This window comes from Magnolia sinica, chromosome 14, assembly GCF_029962835.1.
Source record: "Magnolia sinica isolate HGM2019 chromosome 14, MsV1, whole genome shotgun sequence".
Classification (NCBI taxonomy): Eukaryota; Viridiplantae; Streptophyta; class Magnoliopsida; order Magnoliales; family Magnoliaceae; genus Magnolia; species Magnolia sinica.
The window spans coordinates 24094682-24118702 of record NC_080586.1 but is presented as its reverse complement, the minus strand read 5'-3'; the positions used below and the strand labels follow the sequence as shown (position 1 = coordinate 24118702).

The 24021-nt window shown below is 36.6% G+C and overlaps 1 non-coding gene across 1 annotated transcript; it reads left to right on the top strand.

Annotated features, from left to right (window-relative positions):
- The first annotated feature begins 23706 nt into the window (after positions 1 to 23706).
- On the top strand, positions 23707 to 23813 carry LOC131226331 (small nucleolar RNA R71). The gene has a single exon (XR_009161724.1). It is a non-coding gene; the product is annotated as a small nucleolar RNA R71 (small nucleolar RNA).
- Positions 23814 to 24021: the final 208 nt, after the last annotated feature.

Genomic DNA, 24021 nt, shown 5'->3' with positions numbered 1-24021 from the left:
AAGGACGGTTTTGAACTATCGCATCGGCCGTCCAATTTTAGCACATCGTATTACTAAAGGACGGTCATGAACCGTCATTGCTATTGACATTTAAAAGACGGTTATGGATCGTCTGTAAAGAAGGACGGCCATGGACCGTCAATAAATAAAGGCGTTAAAATGACGGTTATAGACCGTCTAGTTAAAACGACGGTCATGGGCCGTCCTTAAAAAGGACTATTATGAGCAGTCTCTGATGAACCTTAAAAGGATTGTCATGGACCGTCCTTAAAAAGGACTGCTATGAGCAGTCTTTGATGAACCCTAAAAGGACAGTTATGGACCGTCTCAGATTTGAATATTTTAAAAAATATGGATGGCCTAAAGCCGTTAGAAAATTTTTCACATTAAAAATATAAAAAAAAGGAAAAAAATCAGCAACAATTTTCTTTTTGTCTTTCATCTAATAAAAAAATATTCAACCAACAAAACATTATAATTCAAAATCATGAAGAATTGTAGAAACTTCATTCACCTTTTTTTTTCCCCAAAAAAGTGGGCACACTTTTTTAAAATAAAACTGATCATTAAAATAAAACTAATGCAATCAAATAATGTAAAAAAAAAAGTCTTTCAATTCAAGTTAATAGAAATAAGAACAAAAATTAAAGCTTTGTAAAATCCACCTTGTCTATTAATATTATTATATTTATGTGCCCTACCCAACTTCCTATAAGGAGAAGTTATATGGGTCTTAGAAAAATGTTGGTGACAAATCCACCTTGTTTATTAATATTATCATATTGTGTTAGGACATGACTCTAAAAATGAGATAAATCCAAATCTCAAATAATCTATGCTATAAGAGATTGTGGAGATGGAAATAGATGCATTGTGTTGCTTGAGTTCGAGTATGCTTGCCAACAATGCAAGATTTTCTTATATGTTGCCATGTGATTGGGCTACGTTATTGCATCAATCGGATTCGGGTTCGGGATCGGGTTTAGGTTTGGGTTTTCAAGTTTAGGTTTAGGTTTAGGTTAGGGAGTTCAGATTAGGATTAGGTGTAGGTCTAGGTTTAGGGATTTGAGAATACATTTAGGTTTTAGGTTTAGGTTCAGGTTAGGGACTTGAGATTAGGATTAGGTGTAGGTCTAGGTTTAGGGATTTGAGAATACATTTAGGTTTTAGGTTTAGGTTTAGGTTATAGGTTATAGGTTTAGGTTATAGGTTTAAGTTTTAGATTTAGGTTAGGTTAGGTTATAGGTTATAAGTTTAGGTTATAGGTTATAGGTTATGGTTTAGGTTATAGGTTTTAGTTTAGGTTAAGGTTATAGGTTTAGGTTTAGGTTAAGGTTTAGGTTTAGGTTATAGGTTTAGGTTAAGGTTTAGGTTTAGGTTATATGTTATAATATATATGTTATAGCTTTAGGGAATTGAGAATAGGTTAAGGTTTAGGTTTACGAAATCAGGTTCGGGTTCGGGATCGGGTTTAGGTTTGGGTTTTCAAGTTTAGGATTAAGTTTAGGTTAGGGAGTTGAGATTAGGATTAGGTGTAGGTTTAAGTTTAGGGATTTGAAAACACATATAGGTTTTAGGTTTAGGTTTAGGTTTAGGTTTTAGGCTTAGGTTTAGGTTATAGGTTTAGGTTTAGGTTATAAGTGTAGGTTATAGGTTTAGGTTTAGGTTAGGTTATATGTTAAGGTTTAGGGAATTGAGAATAGGTTAAGGTTTACGTTTAGGAAATTAGGTTCGGGTTCGAGTTCAGGTTTAGGTTTGGGTCTTCAAATTTAGGTTTAGGTTTAGGTTAAGGAGTTGTGATTAGGATTAGGTGTAGGTTTAGGTTTAGGGATTTGAGAATACATTTAGGTTTTAGGTTTAGGTTAAGGTTATAGGTTTAGGTTTAAGTTATAGGTTATAGCTTTAGGGAATTGAGAATAGGTTAAGGTTTAGGTTTAGGAAATCGGGTTCGGGTTCGGGATTGGGTTTAGGTTTGGGTTTAGGTTTTAGGTTATAGGTTATAGGTTATAGGTTATAGGTTTAGGTTATAGGTTAAGGTTTAGGTTTAGGTTTAGGTTATAGGTTTAGGTTATGGCTATTGGTTTAGGTTATGGTTATAGGTTTAGGTTTGGGTTTAGGTTATAGGTTATAGGTTTAGGTTATAGGTTAAAGGTTTAGGTTTAGGTTATAGGTTTAGGGATTTGAGAATAAGTTTAGGTTATAGGTTTATGTTATAGGTTTCAGTTTAGGTTTAGGTTTAGGTTTAGGTTTAGGTTATAGGTTTAGGTTTAGGTTTAGGTTTAGGTTATAGGTTTAGGGATTTGAGAATAGGTTTAGGTTATAGGTTTAGGTTTAGGTTTAGGTTAGGTTATAGGTTATAAGTTTAGGTTAAGGTTATAGGTTAAAGGTTAAGGTTATAGGTTTAGGTTTAGGCTAGGTTATAGGTTTAGGTTTAGGTTTAGGAATTCGGGTTCAGGTTCGGGTTCAGGTTATATGTTTGGGTTAAGGTGTAGGTATAGGTTATAGGTTTAGGTTAAGGTTTAGGTTTAGGTTATAGGTTATATAGGTTATAGCTTTAGGGAATTGAGAATAGGTTAAGGTTTAGGTTTAGGAAATCGGGTTCGGGTTCGGGATTTGGGTTTAGGTTAGGAAGTTGAGATTAGGATTAGGTGTAGGTTTAGGTTTAGAAATTTGAGAATACATATAGGTTTTAGGTTTAGGTTTAGGTTTTAGGCTTAGGTTTAGGTTTTAGGTTTAGGTTATAGGTTTAGGTTTAGGTTATAAGCATAGGTTATAGATTTAGGTTTAGGTTAGGTTATAGGTTAAGGTTTAGGGAATTGAGAATAGGTTAAGGTTTAGGTTTAGGAAATCGGGTTCGGTTTCGAGTTCGGGTTTAGGTTTGGGTTATAGGTTTAGGGATTTGAGAATACATTTAGGTTTTAGGTTTAGGTTATAGGTTTAGGTTATAGGTTATATCTTTAGGGAATTGAGAATAGGTTAAGGTTTAGGTTTAGGAAATCGGGTTCGGGTTAGGGATTGGGTTTAGGTTGTGTTTATGTTTTAGGTTATAGGTTATAGGTTTAGGTTATAGGTTAAGGTTTAGGTTTAGGCTTAGATTTAGGTTATAGGTTTAGGTTAAGGTTATAGGTTTAGGTTTAGGTTTAGGTTATAGGTTATAGGTTTAGGTTTAGGTTTAGGTTATAGGTTTAGGGATTCGAGAATAGGTTTAGGTTATAGGTTATAGGTTTAGGTTTAGGTTTAGGTTTAGGAATTCGGGTTCGGGTTCGGGTTATATGTTTAGGTTAAGGTGTAGGTTTAAGTGAATTAAGTTTAGGTTATAGGTTTAGGTTTAGGTTTAGGTTATAGGTTTAGGTTTAAGCTAAGGGTTTAGGGATTCAGATTCAGGTTCGGGTTCGGGATCGGGTTTAGGTTTGGGTTTTCAAGTTTAGGTTTAGGTTAGGGAGTTGAGATTAGGATTAGGTGTAGGTTTAGGTTTAGGGATTTGAGAATACGTTTAGGTTTTAGGTTTAGGTTTAGGTTTTAGGTTATAGGTTATAGGTTAAGGTTATAGGTTAAGGTTAAGGTTTAGGTTATAGGTTTAGGTTTGGGTTTGGGTTATAGATTATAGGTTTAGGTTATAGGTTTAGGTTTAGGTTTAGGTTTAGGTTTAGTTTATAGGTAATAGGTTTAGGTTAAGGTTATAGGTTATAGGTTATAGGTTTAGGTTTAGTTTTAGGTTTAAGAATTCGGGTTCAGGTTCGGGTTATATGTTTGGGTTTAGGTGTAGGTTTAAGTTAAGTGAATTAAGTTTAGGTTTAGGTTATAGGTCTAGGTTTTGGTTTTAGGTTATAGATCCTAACTCCCTAATCCTCACTACCACAATTTATGAATTATTCATAGTCTACAAATACATGGAATTAAAATTTATTTACACTTAGAATTAAAACATAAGAAAATTTCCTTAGATACCATGAGTAAAAATTATATAGCTATATAATTTCGACAAAAAAAAGCCATAGTTCCTGATCTTTATACTTACTCTTTGCTTTCCTAGAATAGGGTTAGTTCCCTCTAAAGCATTCTATAACCCTACAAAAAAAGGGCAAACAACACCTTATAACATCTCTCTCTATATATGATGTAAAGATGCATGATCCATGCCTTCCTTGCTTTCTTCTTATAAGTACTACCATCTATTTCTCATACTACCCAATTCCCATTCAATTAATCAGTTCTCCTAGCAACACCAATTTACTTTTGTTACTGTTGTAGTCCATCAGTGTCATTTTCTGGATTCCAAGATAATTATGAAAAACTATGATGAATATTTTGAGAATCTCTGAAAATAATAGTACTCAAACTTCAACTTTTAAGAAGCCAAAGCATAATGCATTAAAAGATCAATGCCATCAGTGTAATATGAGCCATAAAAATTTTAATCTATAAGATACTAAGCCAACTGTTTGAGAATTGATAATAAACTTGGAATCAAAGAGAAGTTCATCAACCTAAGTTTCTTAATTTGTCAAGCAAGGTTAACCATTCACATGTCAATCTAAAATATCCACCAAAATTAAATAAGTAAATAAAAAGAAAAGGAGAAATTGGGTGCAAGTAAAACACAACACACAAAAACTCCTTGTTGAGCCATTTCATCAAACAGTTTGTGTGCATGAAATACAAGATGTATTACACAATCGGATTTTTACTTTTTACTAGTGGAGCCATTGTTCGGTGACCTAAAATGATGGTCCATGCACCAAAAATCTGAAAAGGGTGTTTGTAATTTATTTTTTTTTAAAAAAAAACTATTTTCCAAATCCATAAATTCCATACTGATAACAACAACTTGTAAGATCAAAACACTAATTCCCAAATCCATCAATCTCGTAATAAAACCATCAATAAAAGAAATAAATCAAAACAAAATTCTTGTAATTCAATCTGACCTAATTCTTCTTCTTTGCGAAGATCTCATCTGGCACAACCTTAAAGAGTTCATCTGCTTTGACTTGGTGATCTTCTTCAACTTTGTCTCTTTCCATCTCCACCGCAATCAGCCCCTGTCACCAATACCCTTCTGACCTGGTCGTCTTCTCTGATCTGATGGAGATGGGCGCTGCCCTGTCTTGTGATGATGGCGGTTCCATTGCCGAAGATGAGAAGAATAAGATAGAGAGAGAGAGATTCAATTTTGGGAGGGGGTTTTAGGAGCAATGGGCACGGTGAAAATAGAGAGAAATTTTCATTCTCCCGAGATATCAAAGAATGAGTGCGGATTGGGTAATACCCCATGTAGAGGCTGAAACGAATTTACTCCCCCTGCCACCAGCTCCGTGGCTGGTGGTCAGTGCTCTATGGGCCCCACCATGATATATGTATTTCATCTATTCCGTTCATCCATTTTTAAAGATCATTTTATGGCTTTATACCAAAATGAGATGGATAAAAATCTCAAGTGGACCTCACCACATGAAAAAAATAGTGATTAGATATCCACCATTAAAATCCTCTAAGGCCCAATATACTGTTTATTTGACATCCAATCTGTTGATTAGGTCATACAGTCCCAGATGAAGATAAAAAATAAAGATCAGGTTGATCCAAAACTTTTATGGGCCCCCAAATATTTTTAATGGTCGACCCTCATTCAACACTGTTTACTTTAATGTGGTCCACTTGGGATTTGGATGGTGTGGAAAAACAATCTGGGTTTAACCCTTAAAATGATCCGGAAAAACGAATGGACGGTGTGGATCAACCACATGCATTCAGGGTGGGCCCACTTGCATTCACGCTTAGAGCTGGGCAACTATACAGCCGTGTTGCCTGCCTGGATAAGCTCAAGCGGGTTTCTTGCATCACATGCAATATAAATGAAAATTGAAAAGTTATGTAGGTTGAGTAGCCACCAAGACTCCTACTGAAGTCACGCCACCAGGTTATGTGGGACCCACCATGATGTACGTGTTGTATCCATACCGTCCAGCAGTTTGTAGAGATCATTTTAGGCAATGAGACAAAGAATGAGTAAGATTTAGATTTGGAATGGACCCCACCATAGAAAACATTGGGAAGAGTGACTCTACCATTGAAACCTTCCTAAGGTCCACTATGATGTTTATCTGAGATCCAATATGTTCACAAGTTAAGATAGACATGAAAGAAGAAAAAAACACAAATTTTAGTTTGATCAGAAACTTTCATGGACCTCAGAAAATTTTAATGGTGGGCGTCACTCTCTCCACTTTTTTCTGTGGTGGGGTCCATTTGAGGTTTGGATCTGACTCATTCTTTTTCTCCTACCCTAAATTAATATCTCCAAATGAATGGATGGTGTGGATACAACACATATATCATGGTGGGTCCCACAGAACTTGGTCACGTCACTTCGGTAGGGAGTCTTGCTACTAAACCTGTCAGTAGCTAATTCGGTCCCACACGGCTGGTGGTCGGTGCTCTATGGGCCCCACCATGATGTATGCTTTTCATCCATTCTGTTCATTCATTTTCAACGATAATATCATGGCTTGGTCCAAAATTTTGGAGGAATATAAATATCAGGTGGACCACACCACATGAAAATAATAGAGATTGGATATCCACCATTAAAATCCTCATAAGGCCCACTATACTGTGTATTTGACATCCAATCTGTTGATTAGGTCATATGGTCCCATATGAATTGAAAAAACAAAGATCATCTTGATCCAAAACTTTTATTGGCCCCAAATATTTTTAACGGTCGACCCTCATTCAACACTATTTCCTGTAATGTGGTCCACATGAGATTTGGATATACTTCATTTTTGGACTCATATCGTAAAATGATATGTAAAAATAGATGGACAGACTGAATTAAACACATACATTATGTTGGGGCCCACATAGCACCGACCACCAGCCATTGGCTTGTGACATGGGGAGTAGACTGGCCAATCCGTTTCCCGCGGCCACACGCAAGGGGTTATATCCTGTTGTACATATGTGTCATGCGAAGACGAGCACGTACACACCTCGAGCTCTAAGTTGTACGAATGGCTCAAATACGATCAAAGTTACATGGCCCCACCATAACGTTTATTTTTCATCTAATTCGTTAATAATTTTAAAAATACATAGATAAAGTTGAAAAACAAATTTCAAATTTATTTGAAACTTCTTTGATCTAAAATGGGTTTCAATGGTAAGCGATCAATCCCCCACTGTTTTTTTCCAATGTGTTCGAACTAATTTTTAGATCTGTCTTATTTTTCGACTCAAGCCTTAAGATAAGCTCCCCAAATGGATGGACGGTTTGGATATAACACATACCTCCACCACCAGCCACTTCTCTCTTCTAATTCAAATGGTACCCAACTTGAATCATTTTTCTAATCGAGTCGGACTTAGTTCGGGTCAGATTATCACTAAATCGGGTCAAATCAAGTCAGATGACCTGAACTCAGTCTGAATCGGATCGAGTTTTGGTCAAACCATGTAGAAACTAGACCGAGTCTAGTTGGACCCAATCCAATCCAACTCGGTCCGATGCCCAGCCCTACCACTAGCCATTGGCTGGTGTCAGGGGGAGTAGCTAATCCGTTTCCTACATAGGCAGAGACGGACAGTCAAATGAGGGGCTCTTGGGCCCATCGTGGTGTATTTGATTTATCCACTCCATACATTTATTTTGAAAGTTAGTTTTACGAGACCATACCAAAAAGGATGCAGATCGAATGCTAAAGAGGATCCCACCATGATGGATTTGTTTCATCCATGCCGTCCATCCATTTCTCAACAAAATTTTATCATCGATCTCTAAAAATGAGCGTGAACTAAAGCTTGGATAGACCACACAATGCGAAAAGAATAGTGATTGGATGTCCACCATTAAAAATTTGGCTTTCCCCAATAATGATTTGAAAATACTAATGGATGGCATGGATGCGTAATACATGCATCAAGGTGGCCCCCACAATAACCCAGGTGAATGCATGTGGTTTATCCGCACCAACCATCCATTTTACCATATGAGTATGAGCCAAACTATGAGGTAGATCTAACGTTTGAGTGAACCCCACCACATAAAACAATTGGGGTTGAACGCCTACCATTAAAAACTTCTTTAGGCCATAGAAGTTTTCGATCAAGCTAATATTCATGTTTTCCCTTATTCCATGTCTATATTAACTTATAAACAGGTTGGATCTCAAATAAACATCATGGTCGGCCCTGAGAAGGTTTCAATAGTGGGTGTCACTATCCCACTCTTTTCTATTGTGGGCTCCACTTGAACTTTGGATCTGCCCCATCAGTCAGATGCATCATTCCATTGTGGGCATGGGTTTAAAAATAAAGTATGAAATTTGTTTTTCCTATTCATCCAAGTATTTGGACCACACCACATGAAATGGTGTTGATTGAATATATATCCAACAATAAAAATTTCTTGCGATTAAGCTAAAGTATGAGGCAGATTCAAAGTTCGAGTGGACCCCATCACAAAAAACAGTGGGGATTGAATGCCTACCATTAAAACCTTACTTTGAGCCGTAGAAGTTTTCAACCAAGCTAATATATATGTTTTCCCTTATTCCATGTCTGTATTAACTTATAAATAGGTTGGATCTCATATAAACATCGCGGCGGGCCCTAAGAAGGTTTCAATAGTGGGTGTCACTATCCCACTCTTTTCTATGGTGGGTCCACTTGAACTTTGGATTTGCCCCATCAGTCAGATGCACCATTCCATGGTGGGCCACGAGCTTAAAAATAAAGTCAATCCATGACTTGGGTGGGCCACACCACATACTATAGTTGAGAGGGTTACCCTCCCATTAAAACATTCAAAACTCATTTATTGGGCCCACCTAGATGTGGTTCATAGATCCAGCCCATTCATTATGTGTGTCCCACTTGGATGAGGAGTCAGACCAAGTTTCATACACATCCAAAACTCAAGTGGGCCCCACCAAATGCTTTTATATGTTTTAGGGATGTCTTCATGTAGTTTTAGATGCTATGGCCCACCTGAGTTTCGTATATGACTGATTTTTGGACTTAAAGGGGACACATCAAATGCATGGTGTTGATGTTCTACACACATCATGGTGGGGAGCGCACAAATTAACCTCATAGGAAGTTCCCATGAGGTGACCTTATGGTACCATTTCACTATTTAGGTAACTCCTTCATGGGTCTTTCTCTAACCGTGTAGGGCCCACCTTGATATATTTTATGTATATCGACACCGTCCATATATTTTTCCATTATATTTTAGGATGTGATTTCAAATCATAAACTCAATAATCTCAGGTGGGCCATACCAATCAAAATAATGATGAATAACTATTAAAAACCTTTTAAAAGCCACAAAAGTTTTGGATCAATTTGATCTTTGTAGTTTACCTTCATCTAGATCTTCTTTACATTTTCAATAAGTTGGATTGCAAATAAACATTACTAAAACCTTACGATGGGCTCTTTATAATTTTTAATGGCGAGGTACTATATTATCATTCTTTCCAGTGGTGTGGTCCACTTAAGATTTAAATCTACACAATTTTTTATACCCGACCCAAAAATGGGTTGGAGAAACATAGGGGCGGCAAGGATATACAACACATCATCAAAATCTCACTTTTGTTATCTAACTTTTCAATTTTTCTTGTCAAAATACAAAATCTAGTTTTCTTTTTTAAAATATATATTTTTTTTTACAATTTGTCATTTTTTTCACAATTTTGTTTAAATTTTTAAATTTTCTTTTTCAAAATATCATTTTTTTATCTCACTTTTGTTATATAAATTTTCAATTTTTCTTGTCAAAATACAAAATCTTTTAAAATATATATTTTTTTACAATTTGTCAATTTTTTCACAATTTTGTTTAATTTTTTAAATTTTCTTTTTCAAAATATCATTTTTTTATTGAAATCTTTTTTTTTTCCAAAATTATCAACATTATTCAAAGTTCTTAATTTCTTTTTCAAAATCTAGATTTTTATAAAATCACAGTTTTTTTTTTTTCAAAATCTAAATTTTTCTTAAACATTATTAATTATTTTTCTAAGCTTCTCAACTATTTTTTTTTTGAAATTCATAATTTTTTTGAACTTCTTAATTTTTGAACTACAAGCATTAGAGACTGTCTTTGAAAGTCTCAAATGACCGCTATAAGACGGCTAATGACCGTCTCTAATGCAGATGGTCTTTGACAGACTCAAATGACCGCTATAAGACAGCTAAGGACCGTCTCTAATACAGACGGCCTTTAACAGTCTCAGATTACTCGTAAAAGACAGCCAATGACCATCTCTAATGTAGACGGTCCTTAACTGTCTCCGATGACTGCCTATAAGATAGCTAAGGACTGTTTCTAATGCAGACGGTCCTTGACAGTCTCAGATTACTAGTAAAAGATGGCCAATGGCCATCTCTAATGCGGACGGTCTTTGATCGTCTCAGATGACCACATATAAGACGGTTAAAGACCGTCTTTTATTCCAGATGGTCGATAACCATCTTTTCTCTACAGTTAACAATGGATTCTGACCGTCTTAAATGAAAAGACAATTTTCCTTCATATTAAGGACGGCCAAGAGTCATCTGAAATTTTAGAGACGGTTTAAGGCCGTCTCTAAACCATCTTTAAACCAAGGAATTTTGCAGACGGTCCACAACCATCTCAAAATTCGTCCCTTTTTTTTCATTTTTCACGTAGTGGGTTTACTCTAGCTTCATTGCTGTTAACTTTGATTGATGATAAGCAGTTCAAATTCACACTAGATTTTATAGACTAACACTTGGGTTTTTGGAGGACAAGTCATATACTTGGGTTCCAAAAATCGGGGCGTTACAAATACTCTCGGTAAGACTGAGGTCGAATCCATAGGGACTGAAACTTGTACGTTTATGAAATTAACTAGAAGTAGAACTAGAAGAAGATGTGAAACTAATTTTGAAGTATTTGAGAGAGTAATTGTGAATAGAGTAATTAATACTAAGAATTTAAAGGTGGGAACTAGGGTGCCAAGGATCCACTTATAGTAATCATGGAGCCCTCTTACTTGATCCAAGTAACACAATTGGAATTGGAGTCTCATCATATTCAATTGAAAGATATATTAATAAAACTAAATCTGAACTTTCATTGATCTAATTCTCAAAGGAGCAGAATTGTGATACTTGGAAGGGATTCCATCACCAAACCATGTTCATGGGACAATGGCCGACAACAAGATTTACCAATCCCACAATCTCAAAGTAAGGAAAAGAAAATACTCAAAGCTATTGCAGATCTACTGTAATTTAAGTCACAATAAATTATTAAAAACTGAAAGTATTCCTTTAAAATCAAATTAGAATCAAAGAAGGTTCAAAATAAACATGAATTAAAACAAGAGAAATATCCCATTATACTACAAGCTTTACTTCTTAGCCCAAACTAAGAGGTTTAGCCAACCATAGACATAATTAGACTAAAGTTTCTTAAGAAAAATATGAAAACAACTAAGGAAGAAGAATAAAAACTCTTGGCGACGACTTCTCCATCCTTTTGTTCCACTCCTTAAACCCTAGAAGATGCCTAGGAACATCCTAGGGAGTCCTATTTATAGTTGTGAAACTCTAACTTTTGCATCTAATTGGAAAACTTTAGAAACCACCTCAAATTTACGCAGTTTGTTAAAATAGATTTCACTCTGCGCAGTTTTTCAAAATAGACTTCACTTTACGCAATTTCACAAAATGACATAGAGTTTCAGAATATGCTTTTTCAGGACTATTTTAGGATTCCTTTCCTTCGCTTTAAATCTTTGATTTTCTTTATTTCTCACTTGATTTTCTTAGATCTTTAGTATGTGAATTCTTCAATCTTGGTCTCCTAAGATCCATCCCTTGCCTTAGTGATTCTTGAGCATTAAATCCATACTTTTAAAACCCTTTTCAATCCAAGTTCTTAAATTCACCTTGCAACACAAACATGAGTAAAATAGAATATTAAGCACTATCATGTTCATAAAATTAATATATAAATGGGGGATAATATGCAATATTTGACCCTCAATACAATCTCCAACCAGTATTTTGCTAGTCCCGAGCAAAGTATGCAAAAAATATTTCGAGAACCACAGGATAATTTCTATAAGCTCAAGTGGTTAAAAAAATAATCCAGATAATAGAATTCTAAAATACATTGATGTTGTGCATTACCTTCTCTTAAACTCTAGCACTCAATAAGTTTCATAATTAAGTTCAAAGAATTAATCCTCCAATTAGAACAATTCCAAACGTTGAGTTCCATGGGTGTATATGAAGTCAAGACTTATCACAATCAAAGGTTCAATTCTTTACTTTCATGATAACGTTGATAATTAAAAGAGCATTCAGGACAACCAAAACTTAAACCGAAACTTGCCTTATAGTTCATTTTTTAATTCCCTCTTTTATTCTTCTAGCTTTTGATTTTTCCATCGATGACTTTCACACTATGTCAATCTTTTTAAAGACTTTAATAGGTGGCCTTTTCGAAGACAACTGTTTTTAGCTGGGCATTTTTTTTTTCAATTCTTCTCATTGAACATGATGGACAAATTTCCTAGGTTGGTTCCTTTCATGTTAAATAATCACCAAGTTAACAATTCAATATTAACGGAAACTTTAATGTGACTGATAGAGGTGGCATGTGAAATCATGACTCAATCAATGTTTAAAACTTCTACTCATGGATTAATAACTCAAACTTTGAAATCTCTAAGTAACTGAATCCAAGGGATATAAATCATCAACATTAAGCATCTTATACTTCCATTTTAAAAAAAATTCCAATTTTCTGCACTTTTTTTCACAATTTTTGCTCAAAGACTAGGAGTACAACTGATTAGGTAACCTAATCCCCCATCCCCAACCTAAAATCTACATTGTCCTCAATGTAAAATAAATGAGCATGTAATGCAAGAGAGGCAACGAAAAGAAAAGGGAAGTGATGGAAAGATAGTACCTGAAGAAGGAATTTTAAGGCTTTTCCAATTATCTCAGTATGAAGATGGATTAGCATAAAAGACTCAAACAGATAATAAGCAAACTATCTTAAAATAACAAAAAGCAAACTATCCTAAATAGCAAAAAACAGTAAACCTAACTACACCTTTGTCAGACTAGGAGATCAATCCTAGTAAACAAGATCATTCAGAGGTATGGACATGTCCTCTGAGTCAAATTGTTTAACAAATGGCTTTAAACAGTCTCCATTCACTTCGAAATCATTGCCATTGTTTGGATTCCAAATCTCGACGGCCCCATGACGATAAACATTAGTAACAATAAAAGGGTCAGTTCAATGAGATCTGAGTTTACCCAGAAAGAGATCTAATCGAGAATTGTACAAAAAGAGCTTCTGACCTGGTGTGAATGATTTTCGAAGAATGTGTTGGTCATGAAACACCTTCATTCTATCCTTGTAAATTCTTGAGTTCTCATATGCATCGTTCTGGATTTCCTCAAGTTCATTCAATTAAAGTTTGCGCACGAGCCAATGTTGTCCAAATTAAAGTTCATATTTTTAATCACCTAGTAGGCCTTATGTTCCAACTCCACAGGTAAGTGGCAAGCCTTCCCACAGACAAGTCTAAAAGGAGATATTCTAATAGGAGTCTTAAATGCAGTATGGTAAACCCATAAAGCATCGGTCAAGTGGATTGACGAATCCTTGCAGTCAGGGTTAACCATTTTTTCCAGTATGTGTCTAATTTCCATATTAGAAATCTCAACTTGCCCACTTGTTTATGGGTGGTATGGAGTACTAACTTTGTGAGAGATGCCATATTTCTTCATTAAATTTGCGAATGACCTATTGCAAAAGTGTGATCCTATATCACTAATGATGGCTCGAGGCATTCCAAACAGGGAAAGGATATTTTCTTTTAAGAATTTAATGATGGTTTGATTGTAATTGTTCCGGCATGGGATCACTTTGACCCATTTAGTGACATAGTCTACTACTAGCAAAATATATTAATTTTCAATGGATAGGGGGAATGGTCCTATGAAATCGATGCCCCAACAATTAAATGCTTCCATGATAAGAATGGGGTTTAAAAGCATCATATTTCTATGGGAGAATGGTCCTAATTTCTGATAACGCTCACAAGCTTTGTAAAACTCATGAGTATCCCTGAATATAGTGGGTTAATAAAAATTGCTCTGCAGAATTTTAGTCCTGGTCTTTTTAGCAAAAAAGTGACCACCACAGGCCTAAGAGTGACAAAAGGAGATGATACTTTGGTGTTCATTGTCTGGCACACATCTCCTTAGGATTTGGTTTGGACAATATTTGAATAAATATGGATCATCCCCGAAGAATTTGCGTACCTTGGCAAAGAATTTCTTTTGATCTTGCATAGTCCAATGTGTCGTCGTGGAACCTGTGGCAAGATAATTAGCAATATCCGTGAACCAAGGTGATTGAGAGACTTTAAACAATTGTTCTCAGGGAACATGTCATTTATATGTGTCATCTCAAGGGAATCAAAGAGATCAAGGTGGAAAAATGTTCATAACCCCAAGTGTAGAGTCACGATGTACTACAGAAAGACCGGGGTCGAATCCACAAGGACTAATCTTATGTTTAGTCTATAAGCAATTAGAAGTAGAACTAGAAGAAGATGTGAATCTAAATCTAAAATTGTAGAGAGAGTAATTGTGAATTGTTTAACTTAAACTTGTAAATTTAAAGGTAGGAACTAGGGTTTCCAAGGATCCACTTCTAGCAATTAGGGTGATTCCTTACTTGACTCAAGTAACACGATTAAAATTGGAGTCCTATCCTATCCAATTTGAAGATATATCAATTAAGATCAAATCTGAACTTTCTTTGATCTAATTCTCAAAATAGGAGAATTATGATAATTGGTAAGGATTCCATCACCAAACCATGCCCATGAGATGATGGTAAACAACAGGATTTACCAATCCCATAATCTTAAAATAGGAAAAGAAGATACTCAAAGCTATTATAGATTTACTGTAATTTAAGTCACAATAAATCATTAAAAACTGAAAGTATTCCTTAAATATCAAACTAGAATCTAAGTAATTTCAACATAAACATGAATTAAAGCAATAAAAACATCCCATCACACTATAAGTTTTACCTCTTAGCCCTATCTAAGAGGTTTACCCAACCATAGACATGATTGGAACTAAAATCCTAAAAGAAAGCATGAAAAACTAAGGAAGAAAGGAAGAAAAATGCTTAGCGATGGCTCTCCACCCTTGTGCTTTATTCTTCCAAACCCTAGATGATCCCCAAGGATGCCCTGGGGACTCCTATTTATAGTTGAGCAACACCTCCTTTCACACCGACTTAGAAGAATCTAGAAACTGCCTCAAATTTACGTAGTCCGCGTAAAATCTACGTAACAGTTCAATGTATCAAAGGTCTTTCGATATAAGGTTCGATGCATCGAAGGTCTTTCGATATCATCGAAACTGGTCCAGAACTATCCAGTGATTTTGGCTTATCTTTGATGCATGTAAGGTCTTTCGATATGATCGAAGGCGATTTTGGCAGTTTTTCAGAATTAGACTTTTCTAGTCCCAGAATCCATTTTCAGGACAATTTTCAGGATTCCTTTTCTTCACTTTAAGTCTTTGATTCTCTTCCTTCATCACTTGGTTTCCTTAAATCTATGACATGTGAATTCTTCAATCTTGGTCTCTTAAGATCCATCCCTTGCCTTGGTTATTCTTGAGCATTAAATTTATGCTTTTAGTACCCTTTTCAATCTAAGCTCTTAAATTCCCCTTGCAACACAAGCACATGTAAAATATATCATTAAGTCATATTATGTTTGTAAACCAAGAATTAAATGGGGGATAATATATAATATTTGACCCTCAGCACAACTCCCAACCAGCATTTTGCTAGTCCCGAGCAAAATATGAAAAAAAATAATCTTCAATCTCAAGCTCAAAATCCTTTTTCAAAAAATAATATTTTGTGCAATCAAGTATGAGTGAGTAGAATTAAGATGAAAAAGTGAGATTTTCAAAACTTAGAGCCGAATCAAACATACAATTAATCAAATAGGTTCTTTATCAATTATTTCAAAATGAAAATTCAAATATCAAGTTTCCTAATGTGTTTAGTGAAAATCAATTTACTTCTCAGAAGACTACTACTGTTTCGTAATGTTAGCCATGCTCATCATTTCAAGATTAGTTGAAAACTTAAGTACTATTTCTGAACTTATCCCCTTTTTATTCTTTTTTCAGTTTTTGATTTTATATCAACGGTCACCATTATTTATTCTTCCTTTTTTTTAGACATTATATCCTCTTCAGAAACCTTTTTCTTTCTCTTCAGAGATGTTGTCATTCTTCATTCTTTTCATCAGTCATGACCTTTTTGTCGATCTCCTATTTTTTAATTGGTTTTTCATCTTTTAAGGTGGAAAAAAAAAATTCTCCAGACTAAATTCTCAGCATTTATCCATGATTCACATACTGGCCATTAGAAACCCAAGCACCCTTTTAAAAAGCAAATTGAACATGTCTAGCGGTTTAGCTTACCATGATATTCAGACTTTCTCTTAATCACTTTGAATGTAAGAACTATAAGTGATATATTACTTAGATGATCAAACTCCAACAATTCAAAATCCAATCTCTCTCTTACAATACTCAAAGCATTCTTAATTACACAAACTATTGCTTTCCAAACAGATTTTAAGTCAAAACCTTGAAAATTTTTCAAAAACATTTGCTCAAAATAGAGAAAAAATTTGCTCAAAACAGAGAAAAACACTGATTAGTTTACTTAACCCCACCCCCACAAAAAATCTACATTGTCCTCAATGTAAAAGAAAGAAGCATGTAATCTAAATGAGGCAACAAAAAGAAAGGGAATGGTGATAGGAAGATAATACCTAGAGGAAGGAAATTTGAAGCTTTTTTTACGAACCTTAGCATAAAATGGGTTAGCACACAATGAAACTTAATAGAGTATAAGAAAACTATCCTAAACATAACATGAAAACAATAAACCTAACTATACCTCCGTCAGACTAAGAAGTCAATCCTGATACACAGGATCAATCAGAGGTATTGACATGTCCTCTGAATCAAATTGCTCAACAAATGGCTTGAAACGATGTCCATTCACTTTAAACTTATTGCCATTGTTTGGATTCTCTATCTCAACAGCCCTATGAGGATAGACATTTGTAACAGTAAAAGGGTAGGACTAACGAGATCATAGCTTTCCTGTAAAAAAGATGTAAACGAGAATTGTACAAAAGGACTTTTTGACTTGTCAAGAATGATTTTCGAAGGATGTTCTTATCATGGAACACCTTCATCTTATCCTTGTAAATTCTCGAGTTACTCGTATGTGTCATTCTGGATCTCCTCAAGTTCGTTCAATTGTAGCTTGCGCAGTAAGCTAGCGTTTCCCATAGTGAAATTTATATTCTTAATAGCCCAGTACGCTCTATGTTCCAACTCCACAAGTAAGTGGCAAGCTTTCCTATAGAAAAGTCTAAAAGGAGACATTTCAATAGGAGTTTTAAATGTGGTACGTTAAGCCCATAGAGCATCGTTCAATTGGATTGACCAATCCTTGTGGTCATGGTTAACCGTTTTCTTTAAAAAAAATTAATCTCCCTATTAGAAATCTCAGCTTACCCACTTGTCCGTGGGTGGTATGGAGTGCTCACCTTGTGAGAGATGCTGTATTTCTTCATTAAGTTTACCAATGACCTATTGCAAAAATGTGAACCTCAATTAGTAATGATGGCCCGAGGAATTTTGAACTGAGAAAGAATGTTCTCTTTTAAAAACTTAATGACCATTTGATGGTCATTGTTCAGACACGGGATCGCTTTCACTCATTTAGTGATATAGTCTACGGTTAATAGAATGTATAAATTTCCATGAGATTGGGGGAATGTGATGTTTTATTTAAACCAACACGATTTAAATGATTTTTAAACTCGCAAGTATACGAATCAGATGCAGATACGGTACGTATTACGAGATCGTTCCCACGAGGACTGGTCGTCACAATTCAAATCTATGATTCTCCTTAACTAATCCAACAAATAATGGAATGAATTACTAAGCACAATTTTATGAAAAATAATTAATTAAGAACAGGGAAGAAAATTCAATCAGAGAGAGAGCACTAGGACTTTCGAATCCACCCCTAATTATCCTAACCCTTGTTTTGTCTGTTGATTCACCTTGATCTAGATTGATACCACTTAAATAGAGAAAGCACAATCTGTGTCCTTAATCGGGCATACAGACTGTCTAATTCCTTTAAGCAATGCCATGAATGACATATCCCATATCCTTGGTCGGGCATAAGGGATGTACAATTCATTAAAGCATCCTGTTTCTTCCTCTATAGGAAACCTGTTCCTGATCAGACACAAGCACCTATAATAAGCATCCAAACAACATCCATATATATACTTTGGTCAAGTTCATAGATGGAGAAGTATAGAATTTAAACCCATAAAGCCCACTTAAAGAAAGAAACAAATTAATTGAAATTCAAAGTAAATCAACCAATACAAGAGCTAATCAAATTAGGGGTTTCATCTCAGCCCTAGCTGAGAGATTAGTGACCCATAAAATCCATGAAAAATATTAAATAAAATTCATAAAAATTAAACACCAAACCAATCGATCTCTCTCTTCTTTCTTCTCTTTCTTCTCTTCCTTGCTCCAGATCTGGAATCCCCTGGTTCTGAATGGTTCTGAATGGTTCTGAATGGTTCTGAATGGTTCTCACGTCCAAAACTCCCCTTTTATAGCTGCTGGATGGCTGAGGTCGGTGGCAGAGTCGTAGAAGGACTCGAAGTGCAATTTTTCGCAGCCGTGATCGGTGGGCCCCACAGAGGTATTTTCTGGAAAATCTACCACGTCCATTGGATTCAGGACGAAATTTCAGTCAAGAATGGGTGGTTTTGAAGGTCCATTAGCGCGACCCACAGAAGAAATCTCAACAAAATCAGTTTTGGACGTCACAAGACGGCCTGTTTGTGGCCTCTGTATCACGCACGTGTGCACGCATGAGAGAAGAATGTCAACATGGTTTTGAAGCTCTCGAAGCCCTCTACACGATGGACGGATCAGATCGGCCGTACGTGCTACCGGTGGGGTTCACAAACTCCCGCAAAACCCGGATTTCGCAGACGCGAACAGAGCAGCGGATTGCTTCCGCTGTGACAACGGTGAGGCCCATTTGGATTTTATATTGAAAGATCCAATCCGTTCACCGAATTCATCTCGGAATTTCGGTCGAAAACCCACGGTTTTTCTTCATTTTGGTGTGGTACACAGAATGTTTCTGTTCCACCGTTCAACCTGCGTTTGAAGGGTAAAAAAAACCAATATTTACTGTCTTCTCAAATGCCTCCACCTAGGCTATGGTACTAGGGACACTGGAATTCTGGTGGACAGCGGTCGGCCTGCGGAGACGCTGCAGCGGCGAGAGAGAGAGAGACGGGTCAGCGCTGGTGCTGACCGTCCCAGCGGTGCGGTGCGCAGCCGGCGCACGTGTCTTTAATACACACGCCACCCATGCGGGGTCCACTACGATGATTTCGAGAAATCCAATCCGTCCATCCTATTCCTCACCTTATTTAAACCGTCTGGGCCAATTTTGAAGTATATCCAAATTGTAGGTGGGCCTAAAATTGAAGATTAATGGGCTGATATGTCCGTTGGCCCACTTCTCGAGATATCCAATGGTTGAAATTTATTATGTACAGTTTATTTATGGCGTCCAGGCCATATATGGAGTTTCGAGCCAATTGGATGGTGAGAACCATGTGATCTTGCATTTTGGACCCTTTGCCTCTTTATCGTGCTTTCCTCGGATCTCGGGCGTGTAAAATCTTCACTATTGGTTTTCTGGAGTCCATCCCGTGCTCGGTAATTTTGGAGCACCAAATCCATGTTCTTAACATCATCTTTCAATACACACTGATTTCATCCTGTAATAAAAACAGATTAAAATATGGCATTAAACCTTATCATGTACGTAAAATCATGCAATAACTGGGTCCGATATGCAATATTTGACCCCGATCACAACCCCAACCAGCATTTTGCTAGTCCGAGCAAAGTATGCGAAAAATAATTTTAGAAATAAAAGATGATTCTGTAAACTCAAGTGACTTGAGAACAGATAGTTGAGATGTGAAAATTCTAAGATTCATGAATGGTAAGTAGAGTTTTTTTTTTTTTTTCTGAAATCAAGCTCTCAGTAAACTTCATAATCAAGTTCAACATATTAATCCATTAATTGGAACAATTCTGAACATCGAGCTCCATGAATGTAAAGTGTAATCTCGACTTACAAACATTAAGAGATCCAATTGTCAATCTCATGATATCATTGGTAATTCGTGACAACCAAGCTTGAAACCAACACTTATCTCACAGAGTAATTTTTCATTTTACCAGCCTTTGATTTTCTTTATGAGTAGTAACGCAAATGAGGGGAATCAATTCTTGCCTATAGGGAGCAAACCTATGGCGAAAACTCGTCGCCTCATTTTTTTTTATGAGTCAACTATGGAGAATCAAATCTACACCTATAGGGAGTAAACCTATGGTGAAGATTATGTGGCTTAGCCTTTTAATTCTTCTTTTTACCAAGTTAATCATTCAGTTATCGAACCGAAACCTTAATGTGCAAGCGAGATGTGATATATGAAATCATGACTCAATCAATGTTTACAACGTCTAATCATGGATTAACAATTCAAAATTGACTGTGAAATCAAACAGATGGCCGAATCCAAGAGTCATTAGTTACCAACATCATGCATCTTATAATGTTAAAATCACAACTATCCTTCACAATCACTTTGAATTCAATAGAAATTCCAGAAAAAATTTTAAAATTTTCACAAATTTTGCTCAAGACTCAAGACCAAGAAAATACTGATTAGGTACCCTAATCTCCCACCCCCAACCTAAAATCTACATTGTCCACAATGTAAAAGAAATAATCATGCGATGCACATGGGACAACGAATAATAAAAGAGGAATGAAGAAAAGATAATACCTGGATGGAGAATCAAGAAGCTTTCTCAAAATTGGTGAAAAATTTCAACGTAAAAGCGAGTTAGCACAAGAGAGAAATCAACATAAGCAAAAATAACAAAAAAGAAAAACAAAAGAAGATCCTACCTATACCACTTTCGCAGGTGCTCTCGATTGCATTTAGCGCATGCAACAAGCCTTTAAACCCCTAGGTTACCCCTAGTGGACGAGTTGTAGTCTCGTGAGGGTTTGCAGTAATGTTACCCACAAACATTGAAGTAACTAACTAAGAAAAATGAAAATGAATGAAATAAAAAGCAATACAATAAAGCAAAAGGCTGGGTTGCCTCCCATGAGCGCTAAGTTTAACGTCTTCAGCCAGACAAGAACGGACCATGAATGAAATAATCTTTATAACCAGGGTCCGCCAAAGAAATTACCTCAACACTTTCATTAACCGATCCTAGACAAGTGATGTGAGTTCCCATGAACTGTGCTATCTGAAATAAGGCAACTGACACTGGCGTCAAATAATTTAAGGACTTCTGCTCGAACGACTTCTTCTATGTTAGGATCACGCTTCCTTTGCATGTTATGCGACATTTCCACAGCATGATCCATACATATCGTGGGGCATACTCCCTGTATTTCCACTATCTTCCGTTCAATTGCTGCCTTATATGCTCTAAGAACATTAAGCAGCCTGCTCGCCTTTGTCTTCTCAGAGTTGGGAGCTATGCTGTCAAGAAGAGTCTCAGAGGGATGGAGAGGTTCCACTTTCGCTCTCCATTTTTCAGTCTCAATATAGGAGTAGAGTCGAGCAATGCATTGACTTCATGGATGGGACTATCAATGTCAAAATCCATGCCCGTTTGTGCTAAGCATGTCTCAAGAGGATCTTCAAAAGATGTACGGAAGGAGTCCGGCACAAGGCTCTCGATCATGTCCACTTCAAATATGTCATCCAAATCGGAGGGTTGTTGTCCTGCATTAAAAACATTGAGTTTAATATTCATGTTACCAAAGGACAATTTCATAACTCCATTCCTGCAATTGATAATAGCATTAGATGTGGCCAAAAATGGACGACCCAAAATGACTGGAATCTAACTATGAAGATTCTGGACAGGCTGAGTATCTATAACTATGAAATCCACTGGAAAATAAAATTTATCAACCTGGATTAACACATCTTCAATAACACCCCGGGCACCTTGACAGATCTATCGGCTAGTTGTAATGTTACCTTAGTCGGTTTCAACTCACCAAGTCCTAGCTGCTCATAAACCGAATATGGTAATAAATTGACACTCGCCCCTAAATCAAGTAATGCCTTCCCGATCTTATGATCTCCTATGCCGCAAGAAATGGTGGGAGCTCCTGGATCCCTAAATTTAGGAGGGTGTTATGTTGAATCATAGAGCTGAGCTGCTCTGCAAGGAAGACTTTCTTATGAACATTCTGCTTACGCTTTTGAGTGCATAAATCTTTAAGAAACTTAGCGTAAGCAAGGACTTGCTTGATAGCGTCAAGCAACGGGATGTTGACTTGCACTTTTTGAAACACATCCAAGATTTCATCAAAGTTATTTCTTTTCTTTATTGGTGCCCGACGTTGAGGAAAGGGTGCTTTGGGCACATAAGGTGGCACATTAGTGGCTCTTGGAGAGTCAAGAGAGCTTTTGGACTTTGGATGCATTGGTATGGCTCTCTGCTTCATCTTGATCTTCTGTTTTAGAATTTGATTCATCCCCAGGCATCTCTATTCTTTAATCTGCTTGCCTGACCTAAGGGTAGTGATCGATTTGGCCTATTCATGATATTGCCCTTGGTTGGAATTAGAGCCAATCTCATCCTGTCCCTTTGGATTAGCCTCGGGTTGGCTAGGGAACTTGCCCTTCTCTCTCTCACTCAATGTGGCAGCTAGTTGACCCATTTGTACTTCCAGCTTGGCAATGGATTGTGCATTTGCATGTATGCTAGTTGGCCAGTAAGGTTTGTTGGGTGTCTTTTTGGAATTGGAGAGAACTCTGCATGAAAAGATGGAGTGTATCCTCAAGAGATGGTTTCCTTGATTGTGTAGGCAGTTGTTGATATTGTGGAAACTGTTGAGGTTGTTGACTGCCAACTTGGGAGTAAGGTTGCATAGGAGGATTTCCAGATGGTCCTCCTTGTTGTGGTCCTTTTGCCCAAGAGAAATTTGGATGTCTAGCCCACCCTGGATTATAGGTGTTTGAGTAAGGATCATTCCCAGATTTTTGAAAAGTGTTCATAGCATGAACTTGTTCAGAGAGAAGTTCTGGGAATGCTGCACCAGATGGACAAGACTGCATAGGATGGGCAGGACTAGAACATGTGGCATATGCCTCGACTTGAGCTGTTTGTGGTGGTCCATTATTTAATACCAGAGCATCAACTTTCTTTGTCAGGTTATCAAGCTTGGCGCTCAGCTCTGGCATGACTCCTATCTCATATATACCACCTCTCTTTTGTGGTGGGGGACTTTTGTCACCTCTAATTGAATAATCCCATTGCTGGGAGTTTTCGCACAAGGTTTCAAAGAAGTTCCACGCTTCGACATCACTTTTGGTCATGAATGACCCTCCACTGGTGGCATCAACCATGCGACGGTTCTGTGGTGTCAGACCGTCATAGAAGTATTGAACTTGTTGCCACTTCTCAAAACCATGGTGAGGACATTTAAGAAGCAAGTCCTTCCATCTTTCCCAACATTCATGAAAGTGCTCGCCCTCTTTTTGTGTGAAGTTAGTAATTTCTCTACGGAGGGCATTGGTTTTGTGAACGGGGAAGAACTTGTTTAAGAACTTCTTAGACAGTTGGTCCCATGTAGTGATAGATCCAACTTCTAGAGAATTCAACCATGCTTTCGCCTTATCCTTCAAAGAAAAAGGAAACAGGCGTAGGCGGATCGAATCGTCTGAGAAGTTTTGGAACTTAAAGGTGGAGCAAATGTTTAAGAATTCTTTCACATGATGA